At 39.9% G+C, this 13,406-nt stretch overlaps 1 non-coding gene across 1 annotated transcript; it reads left to right on the top strand.

Annotated features, from left to right (window-relative positions):
* Nucleotides 1–348: 348 nt before the first annotated feature.
* Nucleotides 349–420, top strand: trnag-ccc (transfer RNA glycine (anticodon CCC)). The gene has a single exon. It is a non-coding gene; the product is annotated as a tRNA-Gly (tRNA).
* Nucleotides 421–13,406: the final 12,986 nt, after the last annotated feature.

Consider the following 13,406-nt stretch of genomic DNA (forward strand, 5'->3'; position numbering starts at 1 on the left):
CCTGCTCTTTGACAGGCACGAAAAAAGTCCCGACAAAAGTCCGCTCCGTACGGGTAGTATTCAAATTAGGGACTTTTCGGTGAGTGAGACCCGCCTCATTCCGGGTATTGGCCGGTAGTGGAAACAGCCCTATCTCCCCCAAAGATACCACTACCACTCTAAAATTGGGGCTGTAATGCTACTATTTGTATATGTATTATTAAAATTCCCTGTAATTACTTCCATTTTTATATATTAACTGTCATCATTCGTCACAGTCTTCCACAACCGCCCAATCTGCACAGGACAGAAACTCAGTCTCAATGCCCAGATATATTTCTCACAGTGCAGTAAATGGTTGTGCACAGTGCGATGGTGGTATAGTGGTGAGCATAGCTGCTTCCCAAGCAGTTGACCTGGGTTCGATTCCCAGCCATCGCATATGCAATCGTCTGCTTTGTATTGTTGTCAGAAATGTGACATGGTAACAATCTGAAAAGGTCATTACAGACGTTTTCCACATTCTTTAGTGTTATGTTGGCAGGCAGTTGACCAGTGTTCCATTCTCAGCTGTCACACTAGTATTTCATCTGAATCTCTTATGCACAGTAGCTGGTGTATTCCCCAAATTCCTTTCAATTGTGCATGGGGAAACGTTTTCAAACTGTTGGATTATTTGCCAACACAGTTTTTCACCAAGACTTGAACCTCTCCCCATCCTTGCTTATGAACAAATGAGCCTTTTGAAGATGCCCTTTTCATACCTAGTCATGTTACAATTTAACCCTACTGTACTCTTGGGCTCCTTTCTTACCCCAAATAATTTTCAACATACAATAAATAATGGTCAACTTTCATAGAATTGCTTAAAATGTTCAGCATATGTGCCCCTCTGCATCCTTTATAGATAATATAATATAATTTTATCTTTCTTTATACATTTTTACATGTTTTATACATTTTTTATGGCATAATAATAAACTAATAAAACTAATAATATGTCGGACCCCAGGAAGAATAGCTGCAGTTGTGCTGCAGCTAATAGGGATCCAAATAAAACAATAAACAATATAAAAAACCCATGGTCTATAACCTACTCTGTACATTCCCATCAAGAATTTTTTTTCCACTATTCCAACTGAAAAAAATATTCAGGTTTTATTAGCTTTTTTCTGTTGATATGAGGCCTAATTGAAGTGAAGTGAATTAAAGTGAAAAAAAGTTGGTAATTTGTTTTTTCTGCATGTCCTAAAACCAGTCTGATGTCATGGGGTCCTTTTTGATCCCTGAGGAGGATGGGTGTTATACTTTTTTTAGGATTACACAAGTGTTAACCTTTTACCTGTGGAATGCTACAAACAGGTGCTTTTTGAGTCCTTTGTTGTCATTATAGCAACTATTTTGACATATGTTGCTGTCATAACATTCAAAATAAGCATATATTTACAAAAAGGTCAGATAATAAAATGTATTGTCTTTGTATAGTTTACAATTGAATATGTAAAAACGGATTAGCAAATTAATGCCTAACATAATGACTAACCACAAGGTTGAGTAGCAAGTAGGAAAGAAGAATACTGAAGTATTATCACTTCCTTATCTCTATTCTCTCATTTTCATCATGACAGAACATTTGTAAGTGGTTATTTTGTGGTTATATTACAAACCATCCACCCTCTAAAGAGAGAGTGATCTCATCTGTAAAAGAACCCACAACATGGGCCGAAATTAGTTTAGACCCATATTGTGGGTTATTGTGGTCAAGTAGTTAAATTGGAGTAGAAATCAACTGGGGCCAAAGTTTTGAATCCACAATTTTGAGCAGTGGGAGCTCACCAAGGATACATACCTGCATTTTAAACTTTGCCTGTCCATTCAGTTCTGTACTGTTTATTCTACACATTGTATTTATTTTGTACATTACTCCTACTAAAGTTGAGTCTAATCTAATCTAATGCATTTACACAGTACACAAACCTGCATGATGCCTCATTAGTGTATGAATAGAAGGAGCAAAAGTGCTCTCTTGGATGCTCCAATGGTAGAAAACAAACAATAAAGCAATCCCTTAAATGGAGAAAACATGACAAAGTGCCTTCTAGGGTGCCCTTCCAGTAGAGAAAATGTTATGAAGTGCCCCCTCAGGAAGCCCTTAAATGGAGAAAACTTGATAAAGAGCCTTTCTAAGATCCCATCAAATGAAGAAAATGTGATAAAGTGCCTTCTAGTGTGCCCTTAAATGGAGAAAATTTGATAATGTGCCTTTCTGGGATCCGTCCAAATGGAGAAAATGTGATAAAGTTCCTTCTAGGGTGCCCTTCCAGCAGAGAAGATGTTATGAAATGCCCCCTCAGGGGGCCTTAAATGGAGAAAACTTGATAAAGTGCCTTTCTAAGATCCCTCCAAATGGAGAAAATGTGATAAAGTGCCTTCTAGTGTGCCCTTAAATGGAGAAAACATAACAAGCCCTTATAGGGTTCACTTTCAGTAAAGAAGTGATGAAGTGCCATCTTGGGTGCCCTCGATTGGAGAAAACATGATAAAGTTTGTTTCTAGGGTGCCCTTAAATTGAGAAATATCATGAGGTGCCCTAAAATGGAGAAACATGGCAAACCATTTGAGGATGCGTTTTCAGTAGAGATAAGTGCCTCTAGGGTGGCCTTAAAATTAAGAAGATGCAATGCAACTTTCTGTGTACATTGCTGCACCACATGTATATATTTTTTCGCCTACCTAACTGACTTCATCTTTACCTTTCTACACCACATCTTTCTCTCTCTCTCTTTTACCCACACACACACACACACACACACACACACACACAAAGAAGCCCTTCATCTGTGCTAACCCTACAGTAAGACAGTAGCGCGGTGTGGTGCAGAGGTGTAATTAGACTGTCTGCCTGCACTCCGCCACGAGAAAGAGAGGCTTCTGTAAGACTACAAACACTCATCTCAAGACCTCCCCTCTAACTCCATCATTATATCTGTTTGTGTGTGAGTAGACAACACTGACATTTTGTGTTTCTGCATATCAACCTGTCAAAGAAACAGAAATAGCCCCATTATTTACTAGATATTATACAATCTTTAATTCAATATATTTGTTAAATGATTATATTTTTTGTCGTAAGACCACCTTTAAATCTTGTGTCCCTTTCTTGCAGTCACGATTTTTTGTGGTAACCCCCCTGTGCAGCCATGCTCCACACCCACACCCACACCCACACAGCCATTCTCTAACACCCCATCCACCATCCAGCATGGCTGTAGGGGGACCCAGGCTCGTCACTGGCAGCTCCTTTGTCTTGAGCGACGAGATGAAAGCTAACTCTCTCTGGCTCCCCCACATCATGCTCCTGCTCCTGCACAGTAATCTTCCATAATCCTGCTCCTGCAATTTTCACCCTCCAGCTTCCAACCCCTCTTTCCCTTTGCTGCCTCCCTCCTGATCCTCCTGTTTTTCCCCTCAGTGGCTCTCTGTCTGTCTATCTTTATAGCCTTTTTTTAAAGAAATAAATTGACAAAGGGCCCTTACTGTAGTGTAAAGTCAGACAAAAAAAGGCATGAATTAATGTTGCATCTCAATTATTTCAAATCCAAAGATTTTTCTGTTTCACAATAAAGAACTTCACATAACAACAAACAAACCAAACAATTGCTGCATTAGACAAGCAACACCTGTGTTCTGCAACTGAAAATTACTGTTTTTGTCAATGGAGTCTGGTGGCTTTGATGAGAGCATAAGCCGTGTTTTCACTAAGGGGAAAAGTGGCCACGGGGCATGTCTCAGGCCACACTCTCAAAAGTCCGCTCACTCTGCGTGTCTCCATTACAAGTTAGCATAGTGATCGTGAATTAATCGGCATCGCTAACTGTGCACAGAGTGTTCGGTGCTTGTTGTAAACAAACAGAGATAGCTAAGTGAACACCTCCTGCAGCAGCAGAACATACACACTGGACTGCTACAAAGCTAACTGTTAGCCTATTGGCAATTTGCAGACTGGACACTAAGGAGTTAACATCCCCTCTGGCTCTGCAGCTGGGTGAGACTGCTGCAGGAGGACTGTGCGCTTCGACTCGTTCTTACTCTTCTTAGTTAATAATCAAATAGATTGGGGGTGGAAACCCCCAAATGTTGGACTGTCCCATTTAATAACTTTACAGATCAGTATATCTGTGGTTTGCAGAAAAGTAAAATGCCAACATTTTTTGCTAGGGACAAAAAAAGTTGCATCTTCCTAAACACACATAAACACATCTAGACAAAAATATTATTACTTGTGTACATGAATCTACACTCTTCTTTTTTCCGGGAAGTTAATGCTCACACACTCCTCCCTCCCTCTTTCTACAGTAGAGCAGGTTCATCTAATCCCCTCAGTCTTATCTGGGGCCCCATGAAATCCATGCACCATTACCAATGGGACAGGTATGAAAATTACCCACACTACCCCATGATGCCTTCCTTCTTTACCTCTGGGCTCCCAAGCGGGGCCCATCCCGCTCTTTCACACACACATAGAAACACACAGGGTGGGTCATGAACTCATGCATCGTTGTAAATAAAGGATGAACCTGAGCAACACCTGGATCTCGCGGTTCAAAAGTGTGGTAACATGGCTATCAGAATTATTAATTATAAGAAATTATATGACTTGATTTGCTCTAAGTCATAGCTTGTTGGGGCACCACTCTGTAAAACACAAAAATATAGCCAATTCACCTAAATCAGTCTCATAAAGTTACTAAACTATCAATTTGGAACACTGATTAATTATGAATATAATTATAATCAAATTACCATATTAATATTTAGTAGTGGTTGAAGGAATCGTGAATTAGTTTCACAGAGGAGGATGGCATATCGTTCATATAGTACAACACAGTTATAAATACATAGAAAAGATACAGACACACTTCCATCCATTCACACACACAATCCTGTACTGTAACTTTACACTGACAGACTTATTCACATATTGTCCACATGTCCACATTCGTGCGCAACATGTTGCTTCGCAGTTGCTCCCACACACACACAGATCCAAAAAAACAGAGGCCTATTGGTTCATTTGCTGTCTGTAATGAGCATTCCCTCCTACTCCTCCTATTAATGGAAAACATCCCTCTGTTAACCAAGAGGCCAGAATTTGTTTTTTCCACCAAATGATCTTTAGCAGTGGATGCTGTTACATCAATGGTTAGCGTGCAGCTTTAATTGGACTCCCGCTTTGACTTGCTTGTTTGGGGGCTTATATAAGAAGAGCCCTGAAGAACTCGTGTTGACATTTTCAAGGAACACTAACAGTAAGGTGGTGAAACATCTTCTTGGGGAAAACTGTGGGAAAAAAAGGATGGGAAATGATTCCTTCATTTTCCTTTGTGGTTTAGACCACATTTAAATGTCCCTAATAAAAGTGTATAAAAAACAAACAAACACACAAAACAAGATGGTTTCATAGGGGGTAAAATAAAAGTATTCGGGTTGGATACAAGCATGTCATGCTTTTAATTTTTGTCTCTTGTTTTGGTCAATATCCAAACCGTCATATCCTACACCTTCCATAATGCATATCAATGGTGTTTCTCTATTTAGACTCTCCCATCCTGGTAAATGTCCATGTTTCTCAAACTACCAGTTCTCTGTTGACATTTAGACCCTAAACCCAAGCTCAGATAACCGATAGAATGTAGAACAGGAAGTGGACCTAGCCACTGTGACATGACCCACTGTCTGCTGGCACCGATGCTAGCTCGTTAGCGTGGTTCGCAAGGTGCAAAATGAACATTTGTGTAGCCAAAATGTTACAATTAACTTTGATGAACTAAAAAACACAGTCCACAGACAACAATAAAACTGGCCAACACCAACGCTATAAGGCATATCCTGCTTTGTGTCTATTTTACTCTAAATGGGACCATAATTTACGAAATGAACAGAACATTAACGCAAGTAGTGCCATTTTCTCATAGACTTCTATATAATCAGACTTCTTTTTTCAACCAGTGGAGTCGCCCCTTGGTGGCCATTAGAAAATAAATGCAGGTTTAACTGTCTTTTTCATTGGCTTTACTGTTTCCACTACCGCCCAATTACCGGAATGAGGCAGGTCTCACTTGCTGAAATGCCCCTAATTTGAATTTTTGTCTCTGTCGAAGAGCAGGGTCTTTTTTCTCCCCTGAAAAAAGCCTGGTTACTGATTGGATAGAACGCTAAGCAGGATGTGACGTAGTACTTACCACAACAACATGCACCATTTGTAAAAGCTGCCAAAGCAGTGTTGCCAACTTAGCGACTTTGTTGCTATATTTAGTGACTTTTCAGATCCCTTTAGCTACTATTTTTTTAAAAAGCGACTGGCGACGAATCCAGCGACTTTTTCTGGTGTTATTGGAGACTCATTCTTACTCTTGTTAATGAGCCGCGGGGGGCGTTATAGGTATTATATTCTGCCCTTTCATAGTGCAGTCCGGCGTCGCAGAACGAGGTGCACAGTAGCCCAGTGCTAATAGGCTAACAGTATGTGCTGCTGCTGCAGGAGGTGTTCACTTAGCGATCTCTGTTTGTTTACAACAAGCACCAGACACTCTGTGCACAGTTAGCGATGCCGTTTAATTAGCCATGCTGCTTTGTTTATGATCACTTGCTGACATTGTGCACAGTTAGCAACGGTGGCCATAGTTGCATCTCCTGTGTTTAATCCATCGCATATGTGATCACGGATCACAGTTGAAACTGTCACTAAGCGATTACGCGACGATCGAAAACCATACGTCACCTCTGGAGTCTCTAAATCCCTCTAGGGACCTTTTTGTAATGGAGACATGCTGAGTGAGTGGAGACTTGAGAGGGCGTGGCCTGAGACTCTTCCCCCAAAAGGAAACACGGCTTATGACATCATTAGGGCTTTTATTTTCTTAAAGCTTCATCCGATATTTATCAAGCTAAATTGTTATTTCAATGTCAGTCAGTTTTTATTCCACACTATGACACTGACATCCCTGGAGGTATGGCACTGCCATGGCTAAAAAAATGTGTTGTAATTAATCATAATAATAATAATAATAATAATAATAATAATAATAATAAAAAATAGTAATTTAATTTACACAGTGGGAGAAGGTGAACAATTTCACGTAGTGTCATGTTGAAAATATTATCTGTTGGATGCAGCAACATTTTTTTGAGCCAGACATTTCTGTCTGAAACAGTGTGTGTGATGTATTTGCCCCAGTGACCGTGGCGAGGCCCTGTGTGTGTATTGTCCATAGACAATAGACCTGTATGGAAGACCGTATGGGGCTGTGCTGACCACTGTGACCTGAAGCTGTGGCACATCAGACTGTGAGCCAAGAAACTGCTGCCACTGTTGGCTGAAGCCCACAGTGCATCGACTCTGTTCCAGCACTGAGAGACTGAACAGACAGATTTCTCAGCATTATCATGGTTGTCAATTCAGAGGACTTTGCTCCCTTGTAATTAGCCAAAACAAATAAAGTGCAGATACCATTAGCAGTTTCCGTGTTGTGTTAATAAATCAGCAACATCTGCTCCTTCTCTGCTCCTTCGTTTGAAGTGCGCAGAGCTTTAAAGCGGCAGCTAATAGACCCAGTCTGCTCCACATTAATCCCTGGCATTAAACAACACTGCAGCCCAATACATGTATATATTTATTTTTAGCTGGTGTCAGGAGATGGGGATCTATGTTTTTAAGAATTTCAAACCCACAATGGGGTTATGGTTACCTAATGATTCTGTGGAATTTAATGTTATGGGGAGAGAGGATTTGCCAATAGGCTATTCCACGCTTAACAAGATGTGGGTCTGGGGATAGTGTTGGTGTTGCACTGGGAAAGTATTCTGGATGTTGGTGGGTATATGAGTGTTGGTCGGTAGCTGGGAAGTAGATTACTTTCAGATGTTGTATGAGTACATGATCCCCCCCCCTCCTTTTTTTGTGGTCAGCTACCACTCAAGGTTGTCAGACTTTAAGACGTCATCCTGCTGTGTAATCTCTGTGCAGATTGTTTGAAATTACCTCCTTCTTTTATTATCTGTTGTATCCTGTCCTAATCAACTAATGCTGGAGCAGTTGGACATCAGCCATTGTGTCCTATTTGCTGTGACTGTTGTCAGACAGTCTGTCTGTTCATTTAAATTCAACAAATCCAATTTTTCTTAGCCATGTTGGCGGCATGGCTCTAAGGTTTGTCATTTTGATCTGTCAGTTGGAATTTTGAAGTTTGGTATTGACGTTAATGACTTTGTTTATCCCCTGACCTTTATTCTAATGGCATCATGGGGTTGACAGCTTGGTTTTGAGTGAAATATTACAACAGCTATTGCATATAATACCAAGAAAGTTGGTAGAGGCCAAGCAGCAATGCGGAAGAAACTTAAACCTGGTTTCTTTATAATGGCCAGCAGGGGGCGACACCGCTGGTTGAAAAAAGAAGTCCAATGGTATAGACATCTATGAAAAAAAGGGCCACGTTTCTCACTTGATTTCTCACTCCTGCACAGCTTCACCCTCACCCTCCAAATTTGGCTTCTGGTTTCCATAAAAATGCAGAGGGCCAAAATGCCAAACTGGAGGCTTCAAAATTGTAGTTTACAAACCAATGGGTGGCAAGGTCCACAACTTTATACAGACATTACATGTCCTCACACATGAGTTGAAATAGAAAAATGTCTGTTCACGTTTGTGAATTACTCAAACGTGATATTACACAAATATCATATCATTAGAGCATTTATGTGTCCTTTTCTAAACCTTTTCCGTCTGGAAGGACTTTCCAGTAGAAAAAATCTCCCTGCAATGCAAAAAAGGTGTGTCTAAAAACAAGATAAAAACACTTAATCTGAGGGAAATTATCTTGCTGCATGGACAGATAATTTCACTTGACAAGATTTCTTTAAATTAAGATTATTAAATCTAAAAGTAAGCATGTTGAATGCTTAAAATAGGAAATTAACACATAATTTGCAGTGCACTCTGCTCGGGCCAGTTCATCGCTGCTTGCGGCTTTAATTTAACTTGTTTTAAGAGTTAATTTCTAATTTCTTATTTTAAGCGTACAACATGCTTTTTTCTAGATTTAATAATCTCAATTTAAGAAATCTTGTCAAGTGAAATTATCTGTCCATGCAGCAAGATCATTTCACTCAGATTTAGTGTTTTTGTCTTGTTTTTAGACACACCTTTTTTGCAGTGTGCACAGGAAGTGATGCTTTTGACATTTTGGAGTGAGCCACAGCATCCTGTTCAGAACGACAACAGACCTTGGTAGTTAACATGGACTGTATGCTATATGAGCTGACACATGGCCTCCACCTGGAACGACCCAGTAATTAATGGAATCTTATCAGCACTAGTGACACTCCCTCCTGCTGTCTAATAGAGGTGGACTTGGATCAGCAGCCCTCATTTTTCTCTTGATTAGATCAAAACGACAAATCTATTTCTTTAAACCCTTTTGTTTTCCACCTTATCTCACTCCCCACACCACACACAAATCAAACTACATTCTTACCTTTAGCCATGAATGATAATAACAGTTGACAACAGTGGCCTTTGTTTTCACGACACACACATACCTAGAGTTTCCTATCCATACCTTCCTGTCAATGCAGCATTCCTTTCCCAGACTTTTGGCCTTGCCAGGTATTTCTGCCTGCACGTCCCACATTCCCAGCTGTACGTCTGCCCACAATGAAGCCATAACACTGCTGTCTCCGCAGCCAGTTAGTGGTGGGAATACGCCTGTGTGTGGCTGGGTGAAACTCTGCATGTGTGCATGTGTGTGTGTGTGTGTGGGAAATGTGTGTGCCCTCGTATTCAAACTCTTGCATGTGTGTTGATGACTTCATCCTCACCCCAGTCCCAGGCGTCAGGGCATATTTTTAACTACGTGCGCATGTGTGTGTGTAAGAGTTGTGAATGAGAATTGCTGTTATGGAGCCCGATGCTGTTTCACATTACAGGGAAGCTGGGGTTAATTTCCTGTTGATGGACGTGGCCGGCTTGCAGATAGAAACAGGTTTAACAGAGGGGATTAGGCAGCCGCTGTAGCACTCAGCTGTTTAGGAGGTGAGACTGGTAGGTGAAGTGTAGCATTAAATCTGAGGTATTAAGCCAATAGATACAGGTTGTGCAGGGAGAGAGTGGAGGTGTTGAGAGGAATTTTATGTAACATTATGGTTTAGATTGTGGTTGCCTGGGGCCAGGTTAGTGGAAAGCAAAGCTTCTCAACTTTTCTCAGGTGAAGGGGCAAAAGAGAAAGTTTTGTCACTCTAGACCAGGGATGGGCAACTTAAATGCTGGAGGGGGCCACAATTTTTCATGGACACTATCACAGGGCCACATATAGGACCGTGCACTTAACCAGATATGATGAAACTGCAATTTTAAATATGTTTACAGTGCAGTAACTTAACATATGCCATGCTCAAATGCATGTATAACAGTATAAATAGGAATACAAAAGGTTTGAAGCAAATACATTTTTTTTGTGCATTTTCATTTTGTGCATTTTTACACTGCACTTTTAAGTTTTCATGCTCAAATGCATGTAGTTGTACTGAGGGCCACTTCCAGTGAGGGTGCAGGCCGTATGCGGCCCCCGGGCCTTCAGTTGCCCATTCCTGCTCTAGACCAAAGCAAATAATAATAATAATAAAAAGATTATACAATGTTGGGAGCAACGAGGAACTGACCCAAAATGCAGGTTTCTGTCCAACTGACAAACAAGTCTGATATTCATGCTCCTTTCAGCTCTGTTTTAGTCTCCTGAAAAAAATATCTGTCATTTTAGCATAGACTGTGTAAAAACTGGACATAGTCACTGTGACATTACCCAGTGGTTTGTGGAGTTGAGTTTAGAAGCCTTGAGTTTGGCAATTTTGCCATCACCATGTTGTTTTTTGGAACCAGAAGAGACTATATTTGGAGAAGAGGGTGCGGCTGGGGAGAAGGGTGTTAAGTTAGCAGCTAACTAGGTTAGCAAGGTGTATCCGTAACTCAAAATGAACATCCAACTTCTTAAAGTGTCTTTTAGTGACAACCAAATGCTGAATAAAACATTTTAAGCTACTGAAATAGAAAACAAGGATGGAAAGGAAAGGGTCAAAGACAAAAAAACACAGTAATATCCAAAATATCTTGCTTTATCGTATGTTTTGCTCTAAACAGAAACATAATTTACACATTGAACATCTTGCTGTACTGGAAAAAACTATATATCGCTATATATTATATAAACTATATAATATAGCTATTGAGACTATAATGTAATTAGAAAAATCTTTACTGAAGTAACAAATCTAGTGAAAAAATACCTACTTTCTCATAGACTTCTATACAATCAGACTTTTAAAATAAATACAATGAAGTCTCCCTCTGAAGGCCATTAACAAGAATGCAGGCACTGTTTCACACAACTGAGTGAAAATGTGTAGAGTTGGGTAATAATTCTCTCCACTTCATCCTTTGTTACTATAAAAATATTGAGTGAAGTGGCAGCTAGTGCTTATACAAAAAGTTGATTAATCGATATATTGAGTACTTGAAAATGTCAAACATTATGTGCTTCCTAATTTGCTGTTTCCTCTGTTTTACATTGTCAGTTGAGTTCTATTGATTTTTGGAGTCTTGGTTATGATCATTTAGCTTTGAGTTTTGCTTTTAAACTAATCTGATTAGTTGATCAATAAAAAAATAAAAAAGAACCGTTTGATAATGAAAATACTTGCACATGTAAGCTGTAGCCATATGGAAATCATCTTCCTTGCACTCAGATGCTTCCATATAAAACTTTAAAAATGATGTATAGTTTTGGCCTGGTATGGGGAGCAAATGAGCCTAATTACACTGTGGTCTGTGACTGTCTCAGTCCAAACTGGAGGTTTGCAGCCAATCTCACTTGTGTAAGCCCAGAATGAGTCTGTCTCATGTAATGAATATGCTCAGACGCTGCTTCAGTGTCGGCTGATTCTAAAGCAAACACTAGCAAATCAGCAAACAAACACAGAGACAACACATGTGTCTGCGGTTTGTCTTTGCACATCATTCATGCACTGCAAAAAAGGGGTGTCTAAAAACAAGATAAAAACACTAAAGCTGAGGGAAATGATCTTCCTGCATGGACAGATAATTTCACTTGACAAGATTTCTTAAATTAAGATTATTAAATCTAGAAATAAGCATGTTGAATGCTTAAAATAAGAAATTAACTCTTAAAACAAGATAAATTAAAGCTGCAAGCAGCGATGAACTGGCCCGAGCGAGAGAGTGCACTGCAAATTATTTGTTCTAAAACCTTTAGATTTAGAAGTGTTAGATAATTATTTAGTTAGTTAATTTCTTATTTTAAGCATTTAACATGCTTATTTCTAGATTTAACAATCTTAATTTAAGAAATCTTGTCAAGTGAAATTATCTGTCCATGCAGCAAGATCATTTCCCTCAGGTTTAGTGTTTTTATCTTGTTTTTAGACACACCTTTTTGGCAGTGTGGTAACCTGCATCACTGCTTTTTGCTAAGGCTGAGAGGACGTTCCCATTTCAAAAACCTGGAAAAGAACACTGATGGAGTCTACCTTTACCTTCACTGCAAATGATTTGTTTCTTACTAAGATAAAAAAACTTCAGATTTAAAAGTGTTAGATAATTTATCTTATTTTAAGAGTTAATTTCTTATTTTAAGCATTCAACATGCTTATTTCTGGATTCAACATTCTTAATTTAAGAAATCTTGTCAAGTGAAATTATCTGTCCATGCAGCAAGATAATTTCCCTCAGATTTAGTGTTTTATCTTGTTTTTAGACACTTCTTTTTTGCAGTGCACCCCCACATCCCTGCACGTCACGCTCCACAGAGCCCCTCGAGGGACCCTATAGGAAACCCATCCCTCATTTTCCCTTCTTAATAAGGGGCAGGGTTTTATATGGCCGCGACAGAAGGTTTGTGTTAGCATCGTTAGCCATAGCCACGGTCCCAACAGCCGCTTCCACAACAACCCTACCCCTCCTCTGAGGGACACCTGGGACTCATTCTGACCCAGCAGGCCACGCCTTTGCTGGGACTGTACCTGGCCAAAGACTGGGGCCCACTATGCTGCTCTGGAAGCTCCTCCATAAATTCAGTGGGAATACAGGCAGTAACCACTGTGTTTAAATGCTGACTCATGTGTTTACATGTTGGAGGCTCCTACAGTATGGACACATGCCTGATTGGATTGAGATAGATGCTTTTGTCCGCTGGGACTCAGGAGAAGAAAGCTGGAGGAGGAAGTGGGATTGCAGCAGAAGTCTGGGGCAAAGTTCAAATACCATGAGGGAAATGAATGTGTAATGTATTACATGTGTGCTGTATAGTGATGATGATATGAAAGCATACACACACAAACATTTACACACAGAATGA

This window comes from Centropristis striata, chromosome 23 (genome assembly GCF_030273125.1).
Source record: "Centropristis striata isolate RG_2023a ecotype Rhode Island chromosome 23, C.striata_1.0, whole genome shotgun sequence".
NCBI lineage: Eukaryota > Metazoa > Chordata > Actinopteri > Perciformes > Serranidae > Centropristis > Centropristis striata.